The following is a 13,185-nucleotide window of genomic DNA, read 5'->3' as shown; positions in this document are numbered from 1 at the left end:
TGTCTTCTTGACAACTCTCACCCCAGACTTGTCAGAAAAACGCCTGTCGCTTCTCCCACAAACAATGTAGGAAATCCAGAGCCTTTTCCTTCGTTCACCACACGTTCAGATTTCTGAGCGTTCTGGTACCTGGCACTGAGCAACCAAGATGCGTGTGCTATGCCTCCGTGTTCCCTGGGGAAAGGTGAGGCCCTCCAAACAGCGGTTCTAGGTACCCAACCACCTTCAGATGCCTTCTGAGACTGCTCTGCCCTGGCAGGCTGGCCTGTGCCGTTGAGGCGGCAAGTTCTTGATGGCCACGGGCAGAGTGGCTCGGGAGAGAGCCAGCCTGGGCTTCAGTCTCCTCAGGGAGATGGCAGCACAGAACCAGCCTGGGAGCAAAGAAGTGACTAGTGGGATAGCGGGGCAGAGTCTCTATCCTAGGTGTGATCCAGGCTGGGCCTGGACAACTCTGCAGACTCCTGAGTGACTGCTCAGCCGACCCCATGCGGACAGATAGCTGCATTTATGGTCGCTTTACCGGGGCTTACTGCAGGCTAGCCCCAAAGGCCCTAGTAAGGTTCCAGTAAAGCTAGGTTCCTCTATTGTGGCCACTTTACTGGCAAGGCAACTGAGTTCCACAGCCATTTGGTACCTTGCTCGAGGCATACAGCTGTGTGTAGTAGAGCTGGGATTTGTAGTCGGGCATCTCGAACCCTAGGCTATCCCTATTTCTTGCTTCTCCTTCCTCACAGGGGCTCTGCTGGCATCCCAGGGCTGGGGAGGAGAAAGGAAAGAGCTGCAGACCAGTGACGGATGGTCTGTGGGGAGGGGGTTGGCTCCCCTCTCTGCTCAGCCTCGCTAAATCCTAAACCAGAGACCCCTGGCCACTGGGATTGAGGAGTGCTTCATGCCCCCAAGGGGACCTGGCTGGGGCAGAGACGGGGGCAACCAGAGAGTGGGTGGCTGGAGACTGCACTGCACACAAAGAGCCTGATTGTGTTACAGACTCTGCTCTTTGGGAAAGTAAGTATCACGAAGTCGTCTTGTTTTGGACAATCTGGTGTCCCAGAAATCCGAGCCAAAGAAAACATGGACAGAGGAACAGGAGCCAAAAATGCCGAAGCCCACAGGTGAAGCCGGCCCTTCCGGGGTTGAGGACGGGAGCTCCCATGGGTTCCCAAGCTGGTGCCAATGTCTGGAGCAACCTCCTTGCTCATGGCTCCCTGGGGGCCAGGCCCTGGACTGGGGAAATTCTTCCACAGACAGATGGGAAGAAGAGATCAGGGGAGATCAGAGCCCCCTGCGGACCGGCAGGCCTGGGAGCCTGGATGCAGAGGGGCCTCACCACATCCAGGAAGCCCTGGGAGCCTCGGAGATCCACAAATTCTGTGGGCTCTGTGCCCGAGCCTGAGGAACATGCATTGAGATGAGCCAGGTTGGGGGCTGGCCAGGCCTCTGGTGTCAGAGCACCCTACAAGGCAAGGGAAGGCAGCTCAGTGGGAACCCAGGCAGGGAGGGGTGATCTTTTTTTTCCGGAACAGGATTCCCTGTGGGGCACAGAGCAGAAGTCTGTGGGCTGCAGAGTCTGGGACGTGCCTGTTGGACTGGGCTGGGGTCAAGAGGGCTGCCCACTGGCCTGGCCTCGTCAGCCAAAGCCAACACAGGAAATGCCAAGCAGACCTCAACATCCGGGCACCTAATTTGCTCTGGCTGGCAGGGAGCGCCGCCTCCCCAGCTCGGGCCGCGCGGGCAGCACCGGCGGGCGGCGGGGAGGGAGCGGTGGCCTCGGGTGCTCAGGGGATGCGCTGTCCCCGCGCCGTCCTCGCCGGCCCTCGGCGGCGGCCGCGGGGCAAGAGGAGCCGGGCAAACACTCGGGAAGCCAGCCAGCAGCGCGAGGAGCCAGGCGTTACCCTGGACGGCGGCCACCGGCTTGTTGCTGGGATCCAGTTTCCCGCTCCTGCTCCTCCGAGAGGAGAGCTGCAAGGGGTCAGCCCCTCCGCCAAGCCCCAGGAAGGAGCCTGGTGGGCAGACGGTTGTTAACGCCGCCGCCGCCGCCCGGGTGATTAGCTGCTGTAATGGGCCCGCGGAGGAGCCGGGGAGGGAACAGCGTGTGCGGCAGCCGCTCGCGCTGATCCGATTAGTTGGTGAATTGACACTCAATCCTCCTTAGTGATTTCCTTTCTGCGCCCCCGCCGGCCAGGGCCAGAACCGTGGGGGTGGCGTGGGTGGTGGGCAGAGAGGAGACTCCGGCCTTCTCCAGACACCAGCTTGGGGGGGGGGGGGGTGTGGGGCGGAGGGTCTGCACTCCGGCTGGATGCCGCCTGCGCGCCGCTAAGAACCACTCGGCAGCCTCTCAGTGACTGATGGGCCAGCCTCGGGTGAAGGGATGGGCTCTGCTCTTGCCAGTAGGGACCCTCTCTCCCATATGCCCAGTGGCTCTGGTGCAGTGGAGCCTGGGAGGTGCAGTCTGTTCTCTGGGGCCCAGCATGGGGCCTGGCACAGAGCAGGTTTGCCAAGGAGATTGGCAGCGTGAGTGGATCAGTCTTCCCCAGTTGGCCTGACTGCCTTGTGGGAGAATCTCTGTGATTCCTTCCAAGGCCTGGGTGGCCCTTGTGGGAGCATTTTTCCAGACAGTCTCGGGAATGGCGAGCTCTCCAAAGGCCATCCGGTCCATTCCCCTGCCTCTAGGCAGCATCCCTTAAGCCTTCTCCGAGGGGCAGCTGTGCTACACTTCGGCCAAGTTCCCCTTTTCGGCATTAGTGTGTGTGCATGCACGTGGGTGCGCACATGCATGCGTGTGCCCGGGTGTAAAGAACCCATGCCTGCCCAGAAGGAACACTAGATGTTTTCTTCCTTTGCCCATCCTCTGTGTTCTCTCAGCTTCCAGCGTTCCCTCCCCTGGAGGTCCCAGGCAGGGGGGAGGAAGGCTAGGTGTCTGGCATGGAGGCTTCTGGGTCACAACATTTTCAGAGCTGGTCTTATTTATACTTCAGGCTGGACTGGCCTCCCACCTGCCTGTCCCCTCAGCTGTCTTCCTAGAGGGTCCCTAAGCCCTGTGACTACGAGCCGGTTCTGGTTGCTCAGGGTCTGGGCTGCGGAAAGGGGTGCCTCCCTCCCCGCACTGGTGAACATGCTGGAATGGTAGCCGGTGGCAGCAGGGGAATACAGGACAGTAGTCCTGGAGGGAGAACACAGGCCTGTCCGGTCAGCATCAGCAGGCAGGGGCAGTGGCCAGCACCCACCAGTGGTGTTAGGCAAGAAATGCCCCCTGAGGCCAGGGGAGGAATGTGTCGCAGGCACTTTAGGGGCTGAAATGCCATCTTTCCTTCCCTCTTGATAGGTTTGGTTTGAAAACCCCTCCACTACCTGCTAACCAGCCCTGTCCAGCCCAGGCCTCTAGGGCCCCAGAGCCACAGAAGACCCTGAGGGATCCTGGGAGACACTGGAGAAGGGGTGCCACTGCATCCAAGCAGATCCTGTGCCCACTCCTAGCCCACTGCTTCCTTCTCATTCCCAGGCTCTCTCTCCCACCCCAGCCCTCACTTAGGGGTTTTCCAGCCTCTCTGCTCCATCATATCCACCCGCTGCAGGGAAGAGGCTGGAAGCTGTGACAGAATGAGAACAAGGCCTGGCTCTGCAGTCTGGGACAGCCATTAAACCTTTCTGAACCTCAGTGTTCTCATCTTTAAAATGGGAGTGAGGAATACCCACATTCTACTTACTGCCTTGGAAGGATATCAATGATGCATTGTTGAGTGAAAACAGCAGGATGTGGTGCAGAATGCAGTGAAGATGGTCTGGAAGGAGATCCCATAAATTGTTGACAGAAGGTACCCCTGGAGTATGAGAGTAGCCAGGGAGAGGGCAGATAATGGGTGAGGGGGGGGAGGAGAATTTTCACTTTTACTTAATATACTGTGATACCGCTTGAATCTTATTTCAGCAAGTGTGGGCCTCTTTTGTAATTAAAAAAAAAGAAAGTAAGGGTTCTGTCTTAAAGGGCTATTGCTAGTTTTCAGTGTGAATTTGTTGAGTGAGTGAATGAATGAATGAATGAATGAGTGTACATCTAGCTCAGGACATGCTTCTCTTTTCCCCTCTGAGCCGAGACTCAGGCTCTCCCTCCCTGCTTAGCCACGTTCTTACCCTGAAGGAGTTAAAACAGCAGCATTTCCAAAGCAGTGTAGAGGGGATCCAGAAGCCCCGTGAGGCCTGGGTGGGATGTGCGGAGGGGAGGGAGGCAGCAACCCTTGCTCCTCCTCAGTCCCCAGCCCCCTCAGGCCACTAGGGCCAGCCCACTCTGCTCGGCTCAGGACCTGCTTCCAATTACCCATGAAATCTGAGCTGGAAGAGACCTATTAAAGTCCCATTTAGTTTGATCCCTCTAGGGGCCAGGGATCTTTTCCGGCGACATTCCCCTCCTTGTCCGACTGGGACTCCAAGCCCTTTGGATGTTATCTCCTCCTGGGTCAGTATGTTGACAACTCCAGCTGTGACCCAGGCCACCCTGGAGCCTGAGCTGATCTAGGCCTGTTGTGGTTGAGGGGCCCCCAAACCCAGCTCTCTTCCTACCTTAGGGCCCTGTGAGATAGCAGGGCAGCACAGCAGGACCGGCCTACCTGCAGCCAGAGCCTGGGCCAGCCTGCACCCCTCTTTCCAGGCCGTTCTGCAGGTGGCCCTATGGCTCCTGGGCCTACCTGTTCAGCCCACAGGAAGCCCTTACTAGTAGGGCCATCTTTCACATGTTCCCAGTTGTGCCTGGTACAAGGTCCCATGTTTCATAACACAGGTTACATAAGAGATAATAAATAACGGTGATTAATGACCTCCTCCCCTCATCCCTGGGCTCGCCTTGGCCAGACCTCCCAGGGAAGGCACAGGAGCTCTAGGAGGAGGAGGAGGAGGAGGAGGAGGAGGAGGAGGGGAGCCCAGGGTGTGTCGGGGGGAGTCATTCACCCTCCCCGCCCCATTCTCCCTAAGCACCTCTACATGTCCTCTTCCATGGCCACTCCCTGGGGAGCCAGAGGAGGCCACCAGGAAAAGCAAGGCTGGGACCCCAAAGTCCCTGAAGAAGGGGGGCCTCCAGCCCTGAGGCAGCGGCCCCAGAGCTCTTCTGACCTCAGCCAGGGTACACTGTCACATCCAGTTGGCCTTGGCTCCCTGAGGACCACCCGGTGAGGGATCGGTGAGGGATCGTGCCCACCGAGGCCTGCTGTCTCCCTGCACCCACCTCAGCACCCCTCCCAGTTTGAGCCTCTAATTGCCTTTCCACTGGGTGGGAGGCCCAGGGCTGCACTCCAAAGACTGGGCGGGACTGGGCTGGGCCTTTGGGGGTGGTCTGCTGGGAGAATTCTGGAGCAGCAGGGAGGGAGTGAGGAAGCCACTTTGGGGCCAGGGCTGGGGCAGCCACTTGGAGGTGAGAGGAGAGCAGCAGGAAATGAGGGATAAGAAGGTTCCGGAGGAGGGAAGGATCTTGGGAGCAGTGCACGGAAGTACGCCTGACTAATTTCTCTCCCCAGATGCCCCTCTGGGCCCCCTCAGAGCTACAGAGGACAGAGCCACGAGAGTGGAGAGGGGCACTTCTAAAGGTCATCCAGGCCAGTCTCTCACCTCTGACCCCCTCCACCAGCCCTGTGGGTGGATGTGGATCCTGTTGTGGGATCCATCTGTTTGAGGACACAGATTTTGTGGTCTTTGTCAGTGAAGGACACTCCTTCCTTGGGTCTAGCCTAAGCTTCCTCGCTGCACTTTAAGCCTTTATATCCTTGTTCAGTCTAAAGTGAGTTCACACTAACCTGTTGCTTTGTTTTTTCAAAGTTTAGTCCCCTGAGGAAGGAGGACCATAGACCTGGCATTCTGTGGGTACTCTGGCCTTGTCACCATCCCCTCTGCCAGGGCCCAGCGTAGGCAGCCCCTCACAGGCCTAGGGTGTGGGCTCTTGTTGCCTGGGGACCAGAACAGAACCATTATCTCTTGCTGGACCCCTCCTGAGCCCTCCTAGTTCCGGTTACCAGCTCAGTGGGGGACAGGGGATACTGAGGCGTGGGGACCAGGGGCCAGGTCACCACGGAGCCAGACCCCCGACACTCAACAGCTGCTCACTGCCACAGCCTAGTGACCTCACAGGAATTCTGCATTTATCTCCGTCAAAAGTTAGGATGTCACATACAGCCCCTCCTCGTGCCCCTGGAGGTTGGGAGGTGCATGGAAGGGAGACTGACCCGGCCTTGGCCTTCCCCAGTAACCTGGGCTGGGCAGAAGAAAGTGTAGCAGGACACGTACACCCAGTGCACAGACAGATTTGCCTGCATGTGCAAGCACACACCTTCAACATACACAACCCCCCCGTATAGGTTCACGTGTGCTCACGTGCTTTGGCACACGGGGCCCATGTGCATTCACAAGTTCACTCAGACATGACGCACCTGCTCCCACGCATGGAGAGGCATATTCATTCCCACACATTTCTTTTTTTTTTTTTTTAATTTTTTTTTTTTAACGTTTATTTATTTTCGGGACAGAGAGAGACAGCATGAACAGGGGAGGGGCAGAGAGAGAGGGAGACACAGAATCGGAAGCAGGCTCTAGGCTCCGAGCCATCAGCCCAGAGCCTGACGCGGGGCCCGAACTCATGGACCATGAGAGCGTGACCTGAGCTGAAGTCGGATGCTTAACCGACTGAGCCACCCAGGCACCCCTCGTTCCCACACATTTCTAAGCACACACACAGCTCCCTGTGCATATGCTTGCTGATATCTGCCCATGAACATACATGTATTCATCCACACACAATGACATACTCATTTGCACTGACACAGACATTAATGGGAGGTTGTCAGCCGCTGCTTGGTTCAAATTATAGAACATATGATGCAGGTTGTGCAAAAGCCATTGGCTCTGGAGATCGGGGAGGGGGCAGAAGACGAACCCTGGGCCCCCCTTATGCCCTTTCAAGAGCCACCAGCCTCCCAGGGCCATGAGACGCAAGGGTGGGTAGAATTTCAGTATGTGAGTGGTGGTGTGTGTTCTAAAGAGAGGGGATGGCCTGAGCAGGGGGAGTAGAGAGGGGCGGGTTCAGACCAAGTTTGGGGAAGGCTAGGGAACCACTTGACTAGAGCAGAGGGTTCTCTGGCACAGGCTAGGGGATTGATGAAGCCCAAAAGGGCAAAAGGCCTTTTCACAGTGGGGAGCCATGGAAAATGTTTGAGCAGGACACCATCAAGACCAGAAGCTTTTTTTTTTTTTTTTTTTTTCCCCTTTGGGAAGTGTCATTCACTCAGTGCTCTGTGCCTCATTAGCAGGAGACACAGGAAACAGTGATTCTGCCTGGAACAGATGGGGAGGAGCACGAGCTTCACATCTGACACGGGCCTCAAAGGATGGGTAGGAATTGTTTAGACAAGGAGGGACAGGAAGAAGGACCAAAGCTGAACCTGGCAGCCAGGGGAAGGAGGACTGAGTTACTAGTCACGTGTGCCCTGTCGAGCCAAACAAAGGTTGTCTCAAGGAGCTGAACACAGCGTCTATGCCAGAATCAGGAGCGCAGGCAGCTATGACCAAGCCCACCAGGACGATCAAAAAGAGGCGAGCAAACAGTGCCAGATGCTTCCTGGGACGGGCTGACCTGACCCTGGCAAGCAGGGGACCTGGTCTGAAGAAGCGAGGGCCGTTAGGGTGAGGAGAAAGAAGGAAGTTTCAGAGTCAGCTGGCTGGCCTTCCAGAGGGACCCATGCAGGGCTCAGAGGCACCCAGATAAAGAAGGGGTGGAGGTATGGAGACCACCTGGCCCTAATCCCTGTCACATCCCCTCACTGGGAAACCTAACTAAAGACTGCCTGTCCAGCCTCCACCCACCCACGACCCCACCATCCTGCTGAGATTTGTCACTGAAGGACCCAGCATTCCAGATTCCAGCCCCGCCACGGTCCCATTGCCAACCTCCATCTCTTCGGAGCGGGAAACACCACATCCCAGCTGTCTGTCCCAAATCCACCTGGAGGCCAGCCAGCTTGGCTGAAGCCCAACTTAGGCCAGACCCTGGAGACGCTGCCGGGAAGAGGCCAGGACTAGAAGGAAGCGGCTGAGCCAAAGTCGGACCCCTTTCTGGGCCCTACCCTGTAGGATTCCCCCCGGCACACCCATGGGCTTGCCTATTGCCACATACTGAGTGACTGGTCCCCTGGACTGCAGACTCTAGGCCTTTCTGTGCAGTTCCGAAGAGATACAGGTTGCCATGACAGCCGGTGGTTGGATTCCACCCTGATTGCCAAAGGCCTGGAGGCCTGGCTTTGGGCCCCACTCGGGATAGAAGTGAATCTGTTGAGAACCCAGAATCCTATCGTGCAGACTTGAAAGCTTGTCAACAGGCTTGCGCAGAGACCCTCACTCTGAGAACAACTTCCTCCTTCTTCCCCCGCCCTCCCATCCTCAGCAGCCCAAGGCTCCCAACAGCAGCAGCGGCTCTCAGTGCAGGGTTGCGGGGGGCACCATCACCACTGCAGAAGAAGAAAGGTGTGGTGGGGGGGGCCACGGCTGCTGCCCCCTCCCTGGTTCACCCTCTCATCCTCCAGACACCAGCCCCACTGGCTCCCCAGCCTCCCGAAAGGAGACCTCCTTTCTCCCTTCCCTTCTGCTTTATTCTCCACTCATTCAGCTCCCACCCAGGAGACACTTTTCTGCTGCCCATGGCAAGTGGGTGCCACGATTTGTTTGCCACGTTCCATGCGAATTCCCTCTTTGTCCCTTTTGCGGACCAGAGAGAGGAGACAGAGAAACCCAGAGTCAGGGCAGGATAGAGAGAGTCAGAGGACACAGCATCTGAGAGACAGTCCCCAAGGACACCTGGGGGGTGGGGGCGGGATAGAGGCACATAAGAGGATGGTGAGACCGAGGCCCAGGGGACTCTGAGCAGTGCCACACGAGGAACAGCTCAGGTGCTCCTGCAGGGACCGAGATCCTGGAAGGGTCACCTGGTAGGCCGTGTCAGGGGCGAGTTAAGGGTGTGATTTTGCAGTCAGAGACGTGGGGGTGCCTCTTACATGCTGTGTGACCTAAAGCAAGTGCCTTCACGTCTCTGTGTTTGGGTTTCCTCAGGGAAAAAGGGCCTACGGCTGTACCTGCTATTCTTGTGAGACACAAATAAGAGCTCCTGGCACCTAATAAGCAAACTCTAGGTTAGGCTATTATTACTCTTATTTTCAGAGCTTTGGTTTCCCTTTTTGTCAGAGGGAGATAATAATACAGATGCACCCCAGCGGCGGTGGGGAGTGAGTGGTGCATTCGGTAGATATCGTCGACGAGGGGGTCCCGCTCCTGGCTCGCCTGCCCCAGGCCGGGGTCCACCCCAGATCCCAGCCCTGCACCTCGCTCTGCCGCCGAGGCCCCTGGGGCAGGCCCCGTGCCCAATCAGGCAACAGGTGGCAGGGCCGGCAGAGCACAGGTGCAGCCTTGCAGGGGATGTGGGGGGTGGTCCCGCCTGTTTCCTCCCCACGCACCGCTTCCCCCAGCTGCTGGCTGGGCCGGCCGTGCCTGGGAGGAAAGCTGGGTGGAGGGAGGTAGCAAACACAGCCACGTGCAGCCCTGCAGCCGGGGCTGAGTAAGCCTGGCTTCCTGCAGCCACCGTCAGCAGCTTTAGCAACAGTGGCCAGTGGGCGGCTCACAATGCCTGCTGGGGCAGGAGCTCTGCTACCGGGCAGGGTCACTTCCCTGAATTGTCCTCACCACCGGCTCCCCCCCACCCACCCCCAGCACATCTGTCCAGCCTGCCCGCTTGCCTGCTTGGGGAACCATGGAATGCCCAGCTGGAACCTGACTCCACCATCCTGGGTGGCAGCCAGCATCCAGGCCTTGCTAGGCCGGGGGGGGGGGGGGGGGGGGGGGAGGGGGCTTAGCCGGGCACTTGCTCTGGGGCTCGGACACAGCATGAGGCTGGGGCCCGCAGAAGAGCCAGGCTGGGTCCGAGTTGGGCCCACGCCCACCGTACCCTCCAACAGGCAGCAAACATGAGTGTCCGCTCTGTGCGGGGCTCGGCACAAGGACCGGGCTCAGGCCACCCTCTCCGCAGCCCTCAGTGGCAATGTCTCTCCCTATCTTGGTGGGAGTAACCCGCTGTCTGACCTTGCGCAGGCCCTGCGACCTCTACCTGAGCTTTCTCAGCCAGCGGACGTCCAGCCGGCAGAAATGCAAATGGCCAGTACTCGTATGGAAAAATGTTCAAATTGACGGCCTAGTAACAAGGAAACATATCCGGAGCCAACCCTGAAATACTACTTTCACAGAACCGATGGCAGAGGTAAAAGACCGGTAATACGGAAGTTGCCAGGGGGTAGGGATCTCTTCACTCTTGGGCATTGCAGGGAACAGTGTGAGCTGGAACAGTCCTTCTGTAGGACAACTTGATGACGATAAGCATCAAAAGTCCTTGACCTAGAAATTCTACTCCTAGGAATTTAAGAGACCTGACCAACAGATATGTATAAAGATGCTCACTGTAGCATTGTTAATAACAGCGCAAACATTACATATAACCTAAATGCCCGATTATAGGTAGATTTGAAAAGAAAATTTTAGCCACGTGGTTGCAAGTATCCCCTGGGGATACGATCATTAAAAATGACACCAAGTAGTAGCACTCTCAAACTTGACACATTTTTTTTTTTTTTTTGACAGAGAGAGAGTGTGAGCACACATGGGGAAGGGGCAGAGGGGGAGAGAGAGAGAGGGAAAGACAGAGAGGGAGAGAGGGAGAGAGGGAATCCCAAGCAGGCTCCACGCTCAGTGCAGAGCCCCACAGGGGCTGGATCCCACAACCGTGAGATCATGACCTGAGCCAAAATCAAGAGTCAGACACTTAACTGACGGAGCCACCCAGGTGTCCCCGGCACTCTCAAACTTTAAGAGACATAAGAATTGCCTGGGGATCTTGTTAAAATGAAGATTCTGATTCAACAAGTCTAACATCAGATCTAAAACCCCCCATTTCTAGCAAGCTCCCAGGTGATGCTAATGCTGCTGGACCCATAGAATTTTCACTGCTGGATAGGAAAAGCCATCACTAAAATATGATAGAATGGAGAAAAGCATGCGACCAAACAATAAGATGCCCTTTTTATAAGAAAAAAAGATATATGAGGGGCACCTGAGTGGTTCTGTCAGTTAAGTGTCCGACTTCAGCTCAGGTCATGATCTCAGTTCATGAGTTCGAGTCCCACATCAGGCTCTGTGCTGACACGCGCAGGGCCTGCTTGGGATTGTCTCCCTCTCTCTCTGCCCTTCCCCCCACTTGTGCACACACATGCTCTCTCTCTCTCTCTCTCTCAAAATAAATAAACTTAAAATATGTGTGCCTTGAAAAAACCTAGAGGGATATACAACAAAATATTAATAGGGGTTTTTATGAATGATGAGGTTCGGTGATTTTTATTTTCATCTTTATGCTAATTCATACTTTCTACAATGAATTTATATTATTTAATGAAAACAAAGTGACTGTGCAGCTAGGCCACACCCCGAACCTGAGAGGTGAGTCTCGCGGGAAGGGGAAGCATTGCTGAGACCAGTTAGAAGTGTTTCCCTCGGTGCAAGAACCAGCCCTGAACCGGAAAGGCCTGGCCAGGAGTTCTTTGGACTCGGCCATGAAGAGGGGGCAAAGTTAGGGGGACCCCAGGTGGTAGGCTAGCAGATGAGCCCTACATGTGGAAGCAGGCACAGGCCAGGAACCGAGGCCACCAGGACCCTGACAGTGGAACACAAACGTCTCAGGCTCTTGCACTGACCAACTCCTGTTCCCTCGGTGTTTGTGGCCCTTTTGTCCTCCCTTCCTCGGAGCACCCACTGGAACCAACAGGGTGGGAGCAGTGGGAGTCAGGAAGTGAGACACCCCTAAGGGAAGGCGAACCTAGTTTCGAGGGCCGAAATCAGAATCCCGAGATGGCTCCTCAGAAGCTCTTCTCCCAGGACCAACCTCCACGGAACTGGGTTTTCTTTGATGGGGAACAGGTCTTCTGCACAAAGGATGCTGCATTCACCTATCGAGGGACGGAGAATGCTCTAGAGAGGACTGTTAGGTGTCTGCTCAGTATTTTGTGCGGTAACCTGCTGGATGTGCTTAGGTAGGCCCTGCGACTTAGTCTACTGAGCTTTCTCAGTCATAACAGAGAGGAAAGTTACCTGGGGTCTTGTGGGCCTCCCAAGACAGCAAGCTTCAAAGTCTTAAAAAAAAAAAAATTCTCTTTTCACGTTGTAAAAGGATATACCAAAGCTGAGAAGCCCACCTATCCTTTGTCCTCTTTTAGAGAGAAGATGACACAACCCTTCCACATTGCCCCGTGGGGTCCACCCCCCCAGACATCCTACCTGCCCCGACCACAGGCGCTAGAAGTTTCGTTTTTCTATGCCACTGGTTCTTTTTTTTTTTTTTTCCAACGTTTATTTATTTTTGGGACAGAGAGAGACAGAGCATGAACAGGGGAGGGGCAGAGAGAGGGAGACACAGAATCGGAAACAGGCTCCAGGCTCTGAGCCATCAGCCCAGAGCCCGACGCGGGGCTCGAACTCACGGACCGCGAGATCGTGACCTGGCTGAAGTCGGACGCTTAACCGACTGCGCCACCCAGGCGCCCCTCCACTGGTTCTTAAAGTATGAACAGCATATGAGATGACTTGGGTATGTTTTTTGTTTTTTTTTTAACTTTTCATGTATGTATTTATTTTGAGAGAGAGAGAGAGTGCGCGTGCAGGGGAGGGGCAGAGAGAGAAGGGGAGAGGGAATCCCAAGCAGGCTCCATGCTGCCAGCGCAGAGCCCGACACGGGGCTCGAACCCACGAACTGTGAGATCATGACCTGAGCCGACATCAGGAGTTGGTCACCTAACCGACTGAGCCACCCAGGTGCCCCAATTTGGGGCATGTTTGTGATCATTTCGGCTAGTCTTTAATAACATTGAAATCATGGAGTGAGAAAATTATCTGCCTTCCAATCCTCCTGATGAGTCAAGGAGAAAGCCTCAGTTAGGGGCTAATGTGTCTCTCATACCTCATAAACAAAAAGAGAGCAGGCCCCAGGCTCAGAATCCTCACCAGCAACAACCACCTAGAGTTTAATTGATTTTTACAGTTACCTTCCTAAGGTAGTGCTATGACGTTTCCTTTAAAGCTAGTTCCTTTTTAAGATGAATCAGTATACACAAACAAATAAACAACAGT

The 13,185-nt window shown here is 55.8% G+C and overlaps 1 long non-coding RNA gene across 1 annotated transcript in view; it reads left to right on the top strand.

The window, feature by feature from the left end:
* Positions 1–12,382, top strand: part of LOC122469339 — a 29,218-nt gene extending 16,836 nt beyond the window's left edge. Inside the window, exons 3-4 of the long non-coding RNA XR_006293438.1 lie at positions 10,108–10,273; positions 12,276–12,382. This is a non-coding gene — a long non-coding RNA (uncharacterized LOC122469339). The remainder of the gene's footprint in view (positions 1–10,107; positions 10,274–12,275) is intronic.
* Positions 12,383–13,185: the final 803 nt, after the last annotated feature.

This window comes from Prionailurus bengalensis, chromosome B3, assembly GCF_016509475.1.
Source record: "Prionailurus bengalensis isolate Pbe53 chromosome B3, Fcat_Pben_1.1_paternal_pri, whole genome shotgun sequence".
NCBI lineage: Eukaryota > Metazoa > Chordata > Mammalia > Carnivora > Felidae > Prionailurus > Prionailurus bengalensis.
This window is presented reverse-complemented; position numbering and strand designations above follow the sequence as displayed.